This window comes from Cyanistes caeruleus, chromosome 6 (assembly GCF_971803275.1).
Source record: "Cyanistes caeruleus chromosome 6, bCyaCae1.hap1.1, whole genome shotgun sequence".
Taxonomy (NCBI): Eukaryota; Metazoa; Chordata; class Aves; order Passeriformes; family Paridae; genus Cyanistes; species Cyanistes caeruleus.
The window spans coordinates 35,978,439-35,991,461 of NC_141706.1; the positions used below are offsets into that span (position 1 = coordinate 35,978,439).

Sequence of the window (13,023 nt, forward strand, 5' to 3'; positions counted from 1 at the left end):
ATTAACTCTGAGGTGCAAATAAAAGAATAACACAAACATAAAACCACCATGAGACAATTCCCCTAATGAATTTTGAGTCTATGAATTCTGACAGCTAATTGATCCTCTGCAGGTGAACCTGAACTACTCCAGCATGTTTCATACTCATAGTGCCCAGTTATTTCTGCAAGTTAAAAAGTTACAACACAGTATTACTTTACAAATTCATGTTTACTAATATTTAGTTCTATAACATGCATGTTCATATTTCTAATAAAAGCCTTAGGGATCTATAACCCTATGTTATATATCATAATTACACTTAAATTTGAAAAAGTGCAAAGGAGACACATAGACAGTAGGATATTTCAGTCTCTCCAAACAACAGAACCATGAGCAGAGGACCAAGCTGAAGTAAAGGGTACTTTCCCTGCCCATGAGCTGCACTGCTAATGTCCTCCTTCCTCAGATCCTTATTACCTAAACAGTACTTAGGTAAAAATAACTGTTTCTTGTTACTTTTTAATTACTTCCACTGGCACGTCATTGTAGCTACAGTGTTCTTTATTCAGACTGGGAGAATCAGATGTGTATCTGCTTCTCTTCTTTAGCAAGGACTATAGTAGATACGAGAATGTGTTGGTGAAAATTGACATGCATTTTTGGGCAATATCTGTTTAAGTGTAATTCTTATTTTGCATTTTTCCTCTGAGTAAACACCTAACAAATATACCTTTGCAACCTTGGACAACATTCAATGAATATGCTGCAAAACTGGCTTCAACATTTTCACAGAGATCTCACACACCATTTGAAGTAAAGGTTTATAGAACACTAGATGTGTACAGAACACTGTGTACTAGATTTGGCCCCAATACATTAGTTCATCAGTGTTTAAAGATTTATAAAGTAAGTCTTAGTGGTACTTATGTGCTGAAGTCATAACTCTGAGGAGATATTCATCCTTCAGGTAACTGAGAGCCTCAATTAACTGTGGCTCAGAAAATAGGATTTCAGCTGTACTAAAGTGTGGAAGAGCTCCAGCAGATCGATTAATCAAGCCCTGCAATGAAGCTAAAAGCATGCCACAGACGTCTCCAAATAGAGACTCTCAGTGCTTTCAGGAAAGATCTGGAGCCCTTGTATTTTGGTCAATTCTGAGTCATCTGTTTTTGCTGCTTCTTTGTCTGGATTCTATGTCCATCAGGATGCACACTGTCTCCCACATATTGTGGGGTAAGAAAGCACAATCTATTTCTTATCTGCATTTTCCCCTCATTTCTGTCTCTAGCTCCTTGCCCATAGAAGGCACATAATTTCCTTGCCACTCCTTGTTTTCTTGCTCCCTTGCCCAGTTCACTCTGTACCTGCTGGCAGCCTCTGATCCCTGTCTTTCAAATCTGGTCCAAAGAGAATTGGGATACAGTAAAAAAGAATGACGACAAAAGGAGATTAAATGAATCCAATTACCAGACTAACCCAAAGGGATGGGGAAGTGTTGTTCTTAGCAGTAATGCCTGTGTGTGGGCTGCCCAGAAGGTACCATTTCACAAAAGAAAGGAGAAAGGTAGGGTTTTCTTGGGAAGGAGTGTAGAGGGAAGCTGGCTTCTCAGAAGATAAAGAGAAAATATGAAGACATTGTTTAAAGAATAGCTTTTAGACTAAGGTGATCATGAATGACAGCAAGAGTGCAGAAAATGGAGACTTTCCATGTCCTGCCACACACATAGCAGGAAATGTTACATTACATGAACACACCTTCCCAGCCCACAGTGACCACTCCAGCCTGTGAACAGATTAAAGCAGTAGCTCTCTACTTACAGCGAGCAAGAGGAATGTTTCCTTTGTACCTGATAGAAGTTAAAACCCCCCAAGAGTCATGCAAGTAACAGACTTGAAAGACACTATGAAAAATGTCTGAATCCAAACTTGACATCTGCAAGTATTAAGCGCAAATCTCCCTAGCATCTCCTTCAGGGAAGGTCATGTTCACCTCGACGTCTGTTGCCTTAAGGCTCTTGTGCCTTACCTGCTGCCCTTCCCTGTTTGGAAAAGCTGCCCTGAGTTTCCAACATTTGCTGATACTATGGTTCTCAAAACAAGCAAATGTCTAGCAAGAGCCCAAGTGCCCTTGATGTGACTCCAGTACAAAGCAAAGACTTGGAAGCCAGGACTCTCCTATAGGAGCAGGCTGAGCTTCCCATTAACACTGAAGAGGAGGGAGCCAGCATTATGGAAGGTCTGTTCCCAAGGAGATGACATGTCCAGGGGGCACAATCTGCTCCGAGAATCTGTATCAGCCATCCTTCAGTTTTGGGTGTTCAGTTGCTGGATTCGCCATTATCTTAACCTGAACAGTTGACTTCTTTCTCTGCAGCGAGAGCAGACCCGAGTTCCTAGAACCCAGTTTTCAAAAAGTGACACAGGTTCACACACCATGACTTCAGGCCTAAGTCTGAGCACCAAGAGTTCCCTGATGGGCAACTGCCTGACTCATAAGCTCCTGCAAGCTGGGCTCCTTCACAGCAAACCATGCATTCAAGTACAGTGGCAATCAAAATTCATGTGTGTTTTCAAAAGCTTGAGATTGATATTATGATATTAGCTAACTGAAGAAAATCTGACAATCAAAGAACATAATGCACATCATGCCTTACCAGCAACCCAAACCAGAGTGATGAATGGAAGAAGAGAATTTGTCCTGAAAACACAAGTTTACTGTCCACTGTCACTACACAGCCAACACATGTAAAGAAAAGACAACATGATGGCAAGATATCATGTGTCACCCATTTTATGTGGTTTCTAACAGATTTTTGGAAATTCAGACAGTTCATTTCTAGAAAGGTGGGGGTTTTATCTTCTCAGCAAATGCCTCATCTTTCCAAATCAAAATGGAAAGCAAATAAACCATTCTGCTTCAACCTACAATAAAAAACTGGTCTACTCACAAAGGTCAGTATCAGTAACAAATATATATGCTTAGCACAGCACTTCTGAACAATCTTCAGAAATCAGTCAGAATCAGGATGAAATGAATGAAAGCCAGATTTGGGGAAAAAAAAAAAAAAAAGACAAAAAATTCAAACATTTTTCACATTGAAAATAAAGCTTGGCAGAGAAAAATACTATGATCAAGCTGTTAAAGTATCTAAAATTCCAGCTTGCTAACATAATGACACAATCCAAATCACTAAAATCTGTATCATTGACAGATTCAAAGTAGTCTTTCCTCATTTGCTACAGCTAAATGTCAAAGCATAATTTCATAAAAATGCCTGCTTCTTTTATGGAAATTCTTGTTGCATATACACAACTGTAAAGAATTGTTTCTCTCTCCTTTTATTACTCTTCACTGGTGCACAAGCATTTAAAAATTCCCAGCATTAAAGTGATAGTAGGTAACTGTATAGTTTAAATACCTGCAGTTAGCAACTACAGTCACTCTTCATCTAGAAGGAATAGAACTGCTGCAGTTCATAAAGAAATGTAACATCTTGGTCTAAGCTGAATTAGGTTTAAACCCTGCAAGCAGAAGGTACTGCATAAAGTCAGACAAAACAGGAGGGAGCACACTTTTAAGCACCTTCACGTTCGTAGTCCAAGAATGTCATATGAAGAGTTTCCTTCTCTCTTTCCCCTTTTGGAAATCTCTTGGTGGCAATTCCGCATCATATATTTTTTTCCTCTCAATATACAATTTTTTTCCTTCCTAACATTAAACTATTTCTGAGATGTCAAAGAATCAGGTCTCCCAAGTGCTATCTGTTATTCACAAGGCTGTGACTCCTGAGGTTTCTTCCTAGCAGCCCTGGTGTAAAACTCGAGCTGTCTCAGAGTACTAAATTATCCTTTCTCACCAAAGGAATCCCTGTGGAGCCTCCAAGATTACCTCATCTACCTCATCTTCTTAATTTCACACAGGCATCAGAGGTAGAAACATCCTGAAAAGGAAGGGTAGAAGAGGATAAATCTCAGAATTCCACTGATCACCTTGTCATGTCCAGCAAGATCATCAACCATGCCAACAGCTGGGAAAGGCAGCTCCTCTAAGCAGTTTCCAGGACTTTTTCCCACTAGTGCCCACCAATTACCATACCATGGGTATTAATCATGCTGTCACTGGTTTGCAAAATATGTAATCAGCAGTGGAAATACATTGTATGCACAAATAAATTAGTGATGAGTTTTGTACTTTATTGTTCAGATTTATTTCAAGCCAGCATCACTTAGATAAATTTGAATTCACATACTTGTCCAATTTCTCTGTTCTGAATAACAAGTCAACAAAACTTTGGGGTTTAGGGTCTAGTTCCTACACAGCAAACATACCCCCACACTGTGTTGGGTACTTCTATTCCTATTTACATCTTGGCAAAAGAAGGCTGACACTTTTAGCACCATTATTTCCTAAAGGTATCAGGAAGTTTAGCATTCAAGCTACAATCACAAAGATACCATCTTCGTGACACACCTGTCATTTTTCTCTTTTGTGAAACTGAAGCATGAGATTCACCATAAACCTCCAGTATTTAGGTGTTTATTACTCCCCTTCAAGTCATCCATTTGATTATGTACTATGTGTCCCAAGAAGGAAACACAAGAGCTTTCCCTCAGGGAAACAATCTTCTGAAAGGTGGCAAAAGTTATACACTCAGGAGCTCTTTTTAAAAATTGGAATAACTCAACTTTTGTGCCCCATGTAGAACTGGTATTTGACTGAAACTCAATCTTCTGAAAGGTGGCAAAAGTTATACACTCAGGAGCTCTTTTTAAAAATTGGAATAACTCAACTTTTGTGCCCCATGTAGAACTGGTATTTGCCAGGCTATTTTATTTCTCCCTGCCATTCAAGGAAGCTCTTATCTCTTTCAATTTCTTCACTTAGCATTTGTCCATAAGCTTTTGCTGTTGCGTCCTACAGCTCCCTCCTTTTCCAATAGTCATGAAGGTACTGTTCCAGTAGTGTTTCCCAGCACTACTCTTCAAACTGAGATGTGCTCCCAGATGCAGCTTCATGCACTCCAGCTCATGAACTGGGTCATAAGGATGTCTCGTGTCTCCTCAGACTAGACCTGATGTCACTGTAATTCTTTCCCTACTGTTTCTGAGTTTCTTATTGCCTCTCTCCTGAACACTGAACACTGGACTCTCTCTCTCACAGAACACTGGACTGTTCTCTAGTTTGGACTTGACCATAGATACCTGCTTTAATGTAGGCAAATCAACCTGCTGTGTCTACATGTGGTAGGTACATAAATTTGAATTCTATCTACATCTGTACAGATATATAAAGATATAGAGATGCCTTCATATATTGTCCTATTTTATTTGCTGATTTGTCCTCTTTTCCCCTCTACTTGAAGGGGATGGATCTTTTTCCTTATAACTGCCTCTTCTGCCTGTGTTCATTTTTGTGCTGAGGTGAGCTTTTACAAACACTACAAACACTACTCTTGGATTTATTATACCTTCAACCTTCCAATCATTTATTACAGCTTCACAGAGTCTGTTCACTCCAGCCTTTACAGAGCCACTCTGAAAATAGATCCATTTAATCTTATGTTTATACTCTACTTCTACATTTCCTTTTGTGACTGCAGTGTGTTCAAACGACCATGTCCTACTGAACAGTCTCCCCAATAAAACCAATAGATTTATTGCTCCAATACTGGAAAGAAATTTCAGAATTTGTCAGTATTTATTAGTTAACTTAAGTGTAACACTTTGGGTTCCGTAAGACAGAGAAGTCTGTATGTATGTGCATGGGGATGCTTCAGAATATTCTAAATACCTGAAGTCCAGGAATTTCCCTTTCATAGTACAGCAAGCCCAGATTATGAAATAAAAGAATACATAGCTTTAGACTGCTTTACAGATCTATCAGTTTATGGTTGAGACCCAACTCACATTCACCCCTTTTCTGAGATCCAATCTACACATTCAGCCTTCTGAAAAATTCTAAATCATCTCTTGTGAATAGCAGCTAACATGCATCTGCTTAAGGACTTATGGAATGTAACTGCATCGTATTAATACCACCTGCTTCTAAACACCTGAAAAAGGAATTAAGTTTCCACCTTAGAAAAGAAAATCCCTAAGAACTGCTAACTCTAATCCTAAACACAGCGAGGATGTAAAAATACTACTCACCTCTTCACTCAACTAAAAGTCTGCACAGAAGAAGACATTTTCCACTCTCAGCTGCAGAAAGATGTTACAGTTGCAAAAGGTCAAAGCACAATGATAACAGGGGACTTAAATTTGAGTCTACACACACAGCTACTGCGGTAGAAACCAGAGCAATTTTCTTGCTTGTGTATTTATATTCTGTTTTACATGCTTCAAAAAAAGAAAATGTTCCAAAACACACACAGAGCTCTTTCCTTATACATATTCATTTAATTCCCAGTGACTGACAAAAGATCCTCATAATTAAAACACAGGCACTAATTGGCCAAGATCCTGGGCCATCCCAGAAGAGAGACAAGATAACAGTGTATTCTTTTACTTGCCTCTGGAAAATGCTCTTTCCAGAATAGATAAGTCATGTTGATGCATAATGCAGAAAGTTCATGTTCTCACTATCAGAGCTTCTCTTTCCTTTACAAAAGCACTGATGTTTCTGAGGACAATCCAGACAGTACCTTTCACTGACACTGAATTCCCGTTACAAAAGTATTTTGTATGTGATGTTCATGCAGGTGCCTTAGGAACATGTGGAGACACAAGCCTGAAGAAGGAGAAGTTTGCGGCCCAGTGTCTCCATCCAGCTGGGGTTGTGGTGTGCAGAGTCCTTCCCCATTGCAGGATCCACATGTAAATCATGCCAGGAAGAATTAGCTACTGCAGATCCAGATTATGTTTTCAGTTACTTTGATCTTACTACTTCGGTAAGACCAGAGACAGAATCATGATACTCAACTTCAAACAGCTTCAAGCCCAAAGATGGCCTGAGTATCTATAATTTACTGGCCCTCTTCCACCTCCCTCTCAATATCAGCTGACTCAGTAAAACCTATCACCTCTCCTTAGAAATGGAAATATTGAGCTGAACAGACTTCACCTGGTTTCCAGAAGAGGCTTATTTTTGAAGTCTCATGGCAGCCTAGTAGCTGAAAGCTATGAAACACACAATACCCTCAGCTGAAACACTGGAAGAGCCATTTACACTAGATAGGAGCATGTAAGAGGAAATGGTAAGACCACAGCTTCCCACCCATGAGGTTCAGTTCGTTCTTAACGCCTCCTATACTTAGTTTCTCTTTTTGCCAAGTACCGAGCTTCCACTAGTTTCTGTCAGCTTGTCAGAGGAAGTTAATTGCACTCTGCACCTGGTTGGAGAGATTGAGTTTCCCCATGGGGCCCGGCAAGCACAACCAGAAAAGAAAACAACTATGGCTGTGTCATCCTCTGCAGCATAGAGGCAAACCTGCCATCCTGGAGTCTCATCCACAGGCAGTAGAGTCTTTTCAATGGATGGATAATTAACTGGCTTTTAACTCCTTACATTGAACTGTAATCTAAAGCTTTACGTAGCTATCATGTAATTGTGCTTTTGTATTTAGACAGGGGAGATAAGAATAAGAGAACCTAGAGTAGTTTGGGTTGGGAGAGACCCCAAAGATCATCCAGTTCCAACCAGCCTGCCATGGGTAGGGACACCTTCTTCTGGACCAGGTTGCTCAGGGCCCCATCCAACCTGGCCTTGAACACTTCCAGAGATGGAGCACCCACAAATTCTCTGGGCAACTTGTTCCAGTGCCTCACCACCCCTCACAGTAAAAAGGTTCTTCCTAATATCCAGCCTAAACCTAGTCTCTTTCAGTTTAAAGCCATCACTCCTTGGCCTATCACTACATGCCCTTGTAAAAATTCCCTCTCCCACCCCCTTGTAGCCCTCTTTAGGTACTAGAAGGTGCTATAAGGTTTCCTTCTCAGAATCTCTTGTTGCCCAGGCTGAACATCCCAGCCATCCTAGCCTGTCTTCACAGGACAGGTGCTCCAGCCCTCTGATCAACTTGGTGAACTTCCTCTGGACTCATTCCAACAGGCTGATGTCCTTGCTCTGCTGGAGACCCCAGAGCTGGATGCAGCACTCCAAAAAGAGTCTTATGAGGGCAGAGGGTCCCAGTACAGACACCCGAGGAACAGCATTTGTTCCTTGACATTCACTGGGACTCTGAGCTATTTGACCACCACCCTTGGGATGCAACAGTCAAAAAAATTCTTTATCCACCGAACAGTCTATCCATCAAATCCATGTCTTGCCAATTTAGAGAGAAGGATATTGTGGGGAACCATGTCGAATGCTTTACAGAAGTCCATAAAAATGACACCTGCACCCTTCCACTGATGGAGTCACTCCATCACAGATGGCCACTGGCTTGGTCAGGCAGAACTTGCCCTTGGTGAAGCTGTGCTGGCTGTCTTGAATCACGCAAGTGTGTCTTGCCCCATTAATGACTGGCCACAGAGCTCCCAAACTCACAGGGCTTTCCCAGGGCCATATTTTCTGCCCATATCTTCATTTGTGGCGCCCTTAATACCCAACTTATGTTTTCAGGTTTCATTCTACCATCTCAAGAAAAGTTTACACTTTAGATACACTCTAAACAACTGGTTGCTATTTTAGGAGGCAATGTTATTTAGCAGTTGTTGTTTAAGCAGTGAGGAACTGATCCCTCCTTTGAGCAGACACTGAGGTCTCACTGACTGAAAAGCACTTCTGACAGTGACTTGTTTGTTCGCCCCCAGTAATCTGCATTACACTGTTACTGCACCATGATACCATTCTAACAAATTAATTATTTGCATGACATGGTTTTACTAGATTTTGAATTTCGCATAAACATTTCATACACACATGCATACAGAGGTCCAAATTAATGAATGAATTTCAGGCACTTAACAAAGATAATTTACTTACAAGCTTTGTTTCCCTACAGGTTCCCATTTGTAGTTACTAGAGCCCGTGAAGGCAGATAGAGATGGGCACATTCCGAAGACAAAAGTGGAGTTTGATCATTCTTGATGCTATCTTTCCTGTATCTTTCCAGTACCTACTTAGAGGTGCTTAAAGCATGTGTAACACTGATTTAGTCACCTCTGTGAAATACTTGAGGTTACATAGGGTAATTTCAGGTCTTATCAAACAAGATTTTTTCTACATCTTGTTTTCCTTTGGGCAACAATAGGTACCTCATGCCTCTGGGCAAAATGCCAGCTTACCAAAGAAGCCAGTTCTCATCGGTGTTGGACACAGTTGGGAACTGTCTTGTATTAAGACTAGAAAAGAATTCCTCACTTTTAAGTAAAATTGTTTGATACTGCTCACACTGGACACCAAAAGTAACCCTCTTCAAAAGCCCCAAACCTTAAATTCTTTTAAAACCGTCTTTAAAATCTGCTCAATAAACAGAGCATCAGGTGACCCATAGCAAATAGAACCAGGGAGGCACCACATGTTTTCTTGTCCATGTTTATGTAAGATGCTTAAGAGTTGTAATTATCATGCCTGAATTGTGCACCTACTATTGGCAGTCCTAGAGACAAACACACTCTGGTCAGCTATCCATTCCTTTTTAGATGTACAGAAACCTGCAGCATACCAGGACTTCTACAGCAATCACTAGATATTAAACAATATGCTGTTGGTAGAATGAGAAAGAATATAAGTTTTTGTCTCCTGCTAAAACAATCTAAATATCATTTCATAATATAACTAGTCTTGATACATGCAACAAGAAACCCATCACATTACACACAGAGCAAACAGCACTATCTTCACAACAATTCATAGCAATGCCAAGGTGTTCAAAGTGTTAACATTTTCAAGTGTGCTTGTTTTGCATAGGCTTGTACTAATTTAGAAGCCAGATTACACTGCAGCTAAGAAACTTGCTTCACTGTATCTTCACTGTCTCTGAGAGCTCCCACAGCTGTAAAAATATGCAAGATTAACTTAAATATTACATATGCAAAATGAACTTTTAAATTAATGTGCCTCAGCCAAGGCAGTGCTGCATGTGTGGCACACAGATAAAAGTTACAGCAGCGTACATCTGCGCCTGAAAAGAAACAGAGGGTGACTTTTGCCATCCCATTCTGATGGTAGTTTTCTTGGGTATTTCCCATGTCTAAGTCACTCTTCTGAGTCACCTGCACATAGATACTCCGGCAGCACAGTACAAAATGCAAAATTTTGCACTGCATCCACAATATTGACAGTTCTTCCTTCCTTCTCCTGATGAGTTTACAATGACCAGTATATAGAAGAATAAGGAGCATCTTCTTATGCACAGAAGAAGCCCTCATTCAGTAGCCTTCCCTCACATTTTCCCTATTACAGCCATGGCACATAAAAAGTTCCAAGAATCTGGCTAAGAGCAGACTGGACTTTAGAAGATGGTGAAAAAAAGTGAAGCTCTTCTACAGAGTTGCATGAAGGCTCAGCAGTCAAAAAGCAGGGGATATTAGAGATCCACTCCAACTTTCATACTTGGAGTACTAAAAGTAAAATATCCACTAGACTACAGTAGCTCTCTCGCCCAAAGCAATTCTAAAAGGCATTGAGACTGAGAGAGAATACAAAGAATAAAAATTTTCAGTTCCCCCAAAGTTGCTAGATAGAACTTAAAGACTAACTAGCAAAAAACGATAAAAGAATGCAAAAATATGCACACAGAATGAATGATAAATGTAGCTGGAACCAGTGGATAGACAAAAAAATAGAAATATACTAGGGGTTTTGGAAAGTTATGTAACAAGAAGCAACATGCATGCCCAAAGAAAAGTTCAAGGACTGGTCATATTGGGGCACTCAGTAGCTATAACCAGAGACCACTTTAGATGACCCTCCACGACCATTAAGTCTTCCAGTAGGAGGCAGATGAATGCAAATTAGTTGTAGGGAAAGTGATGTTTATGTATCAGGAAGTACATTGTAATGAATGTGTATAATCATGATGAAACAAATACCCTGTGGTAAAGTTTCACACATTTGACAGACATTTGATTAGAGGAGATATCCTCTGAAAGTGCCTGGCACTGTAATAAAGAATGCCTGCTTTCTAATTTTTCAAATTATGTTAGAAAGTCTATTTTCTGTCCAGTTTTGTTATCACTACAACAAGGAAATGAAGCAAGTAGAAGACAGGACTCAGATGGAGAAGCAAAAGGACCTAAGCCAGTGCGAAGGTGGCTACCATAAATGGGGCTGTTGAACAGCTGTGCCACCTCATGAAGCAATATGCAAACTGATGCAAGTCTCATAATCAGCTATGCTGGCCCTAAGAGAGGCTCAAGGGGCAAACAGTGCAGTGAACTAACACAGGACTGATGAAACCTCTGCTTTATTACTAGGTTTGCCATGATCTGCAGTGTGACCTTGGACATGTCGCTCCACCTCTATGTGCCTCTGACGGCCATCTGGCTGATTAGGCTAAACTATTTGGTGTGAGGGCTGCATCTAATTATAGACTGGGCTGGCAGGTAGCAAAAATAGTTACCTATACTGACAAAAGTCATCAGGAAAACTGAAATATTAAGAGCAATTGCATCCAGTCACTTGCAGAAGTGCCAAATTGAGGTGCAGTCAAAAAGATCGCACAACTAGGCAGGTCTTAGCACCAGTCTCATTTGCTCAGTCATCTGTGTCACATGGATTCCCAAGTTTACCAAAATATTTATTTCAGGGAGACTGAAGGTGCATCTTTAAGCCAGATACAAGCATTTGTATTTAACAGCATATTCAATTAGCTTCTCTGTACAGCACTTAAGAGTGAGTAATTAAAGGAAATATTTCTTCAGTACAGTTTCTCATTAGCAACCTAATTAGCCTTCTGAAAATAATTAACATTCCTTTCTATAAAGGGAACAGATGACCCATTACATCCATTAGACAAGCAAAACAAATGCTGAAGGTAAGGAAGATTTGTTCAGGGAGACAGCAAGAAAACATCCAGCAGCAGTACAAGCAAAAAAAGAAGATGAGGCACAAATGCCTGTCAACCACAAAGATGGGACAATGCGAGTGTGTATGTAGGACTAGTATGTGTATAACTGCCTGATGTGTGCATGCAACATTCACATCAAGCATTTTCCTTCCCTTGCCTCTAGGACCCACTGGTAATCTTATCACTGAGATGCTAAAAAATTCCACCTCCAACTTGTTTTGAAAGACAGAATTAATCAACCATTCACAGTCAGAAACAGCTCTCTCCACATGTAAAAATTCCCTAAGGGTCACGTATTTTGACAATTAAAATATTCTCAAAATGCTCATTAAAATAAAACCTGATTTAATGTCAGATACATGGACAAGTGAGTTGATGTCTATGAACAGCATGAAGCTCACCTGTCAAGTTTTACAGGATGGTGTTTGACTAGTTGGCGTGCCCCAAAAGAGCTGCGTTTCCTGACCCATGCATGTTTGAAATCAGTGTGGCTGCAGAGTCACAGCACCAGTGTTGTGGGATTTGTGTGTATATACAGATGACAGAAAGAAAAGGACCAAGGTCAATATATCACTGCCTGGTGCAGCAAGAACTGTGGTGTCAGTATAGTTGGATGCACTGTTCCAATGCAAAACAACAGATAAAGGAGAAATGAGCTGAGCTTTTAAACATTCAGATATTCAGGTAACAAAGCAAACATAACAATTCATGAAAATGCAGCTGCATTTTCAGCCAGTTCCATCTTTGATACATACTTACATTTCCCTGGCAGGAAAGCTGAACACTCATAGCCTTCAAGTGTGATTGCAGTGAGGGCAAAGCTCAGCCGCACAAAAGCTTCCATAGCTACATCACTATGGAAACCACAAATCCATTGCATGCTCTGTTTGTCTACTTCTTTCACTGATGAAAAACAAAGAAAAGATACGCTTCCAGTTTATCGCCTTTTCACTTTGGTCAGGATCATAGGATGACAGACACATTTTACCCTCTTCAGAAGGAACCCTTCCTTCCTTAACAGCTCTCTTTGTGAAACCTACCTAGCCTCTCAACCCAGCAGTGCAGCTATTCCCCTCAGCATGCTTCC

At 40.4% G+C, this 13,023-nt stretch overlaps 2 protein-coding genes across 6 annotated transcripts in view; both read right to left on the bottom strand.

Annotated features, from left to right (window-relative positions):
- RAD51B (RAD51 paralog B) overlaps window positions 1-13,023 on the bottom strand; it is a 429,615-nt gene that overhangs the window by 413,711 nt on the left and 2,881 nt on the right. The gene's annotated exons all lie outside the window — the stretch shown is intronic.
- TMEM229B (transmembrane protein 229B) overlaps window positions 1-13,023 on the bottom strand; it is a 35,569-nt gene that overhangs the window by 9,101 nt on the left and 13,445 nt on the right. The window contains exon 1 of one of the 3 annotated variants that reach the window (XM_086895916.1): window positions 3,840-3,872. The exons of the other annotated variants lie outside the window; for them this stretch is intronic. The gene's annotated coding sequence lies outside the window, so the exon portion shown is untranslated. Of the gene's footprint in view, window positions 1-3,839; window positions 3,873-13,023 lie in introns of those variants that run through there. 3 annotated transcript variants of the gene reach the window in all.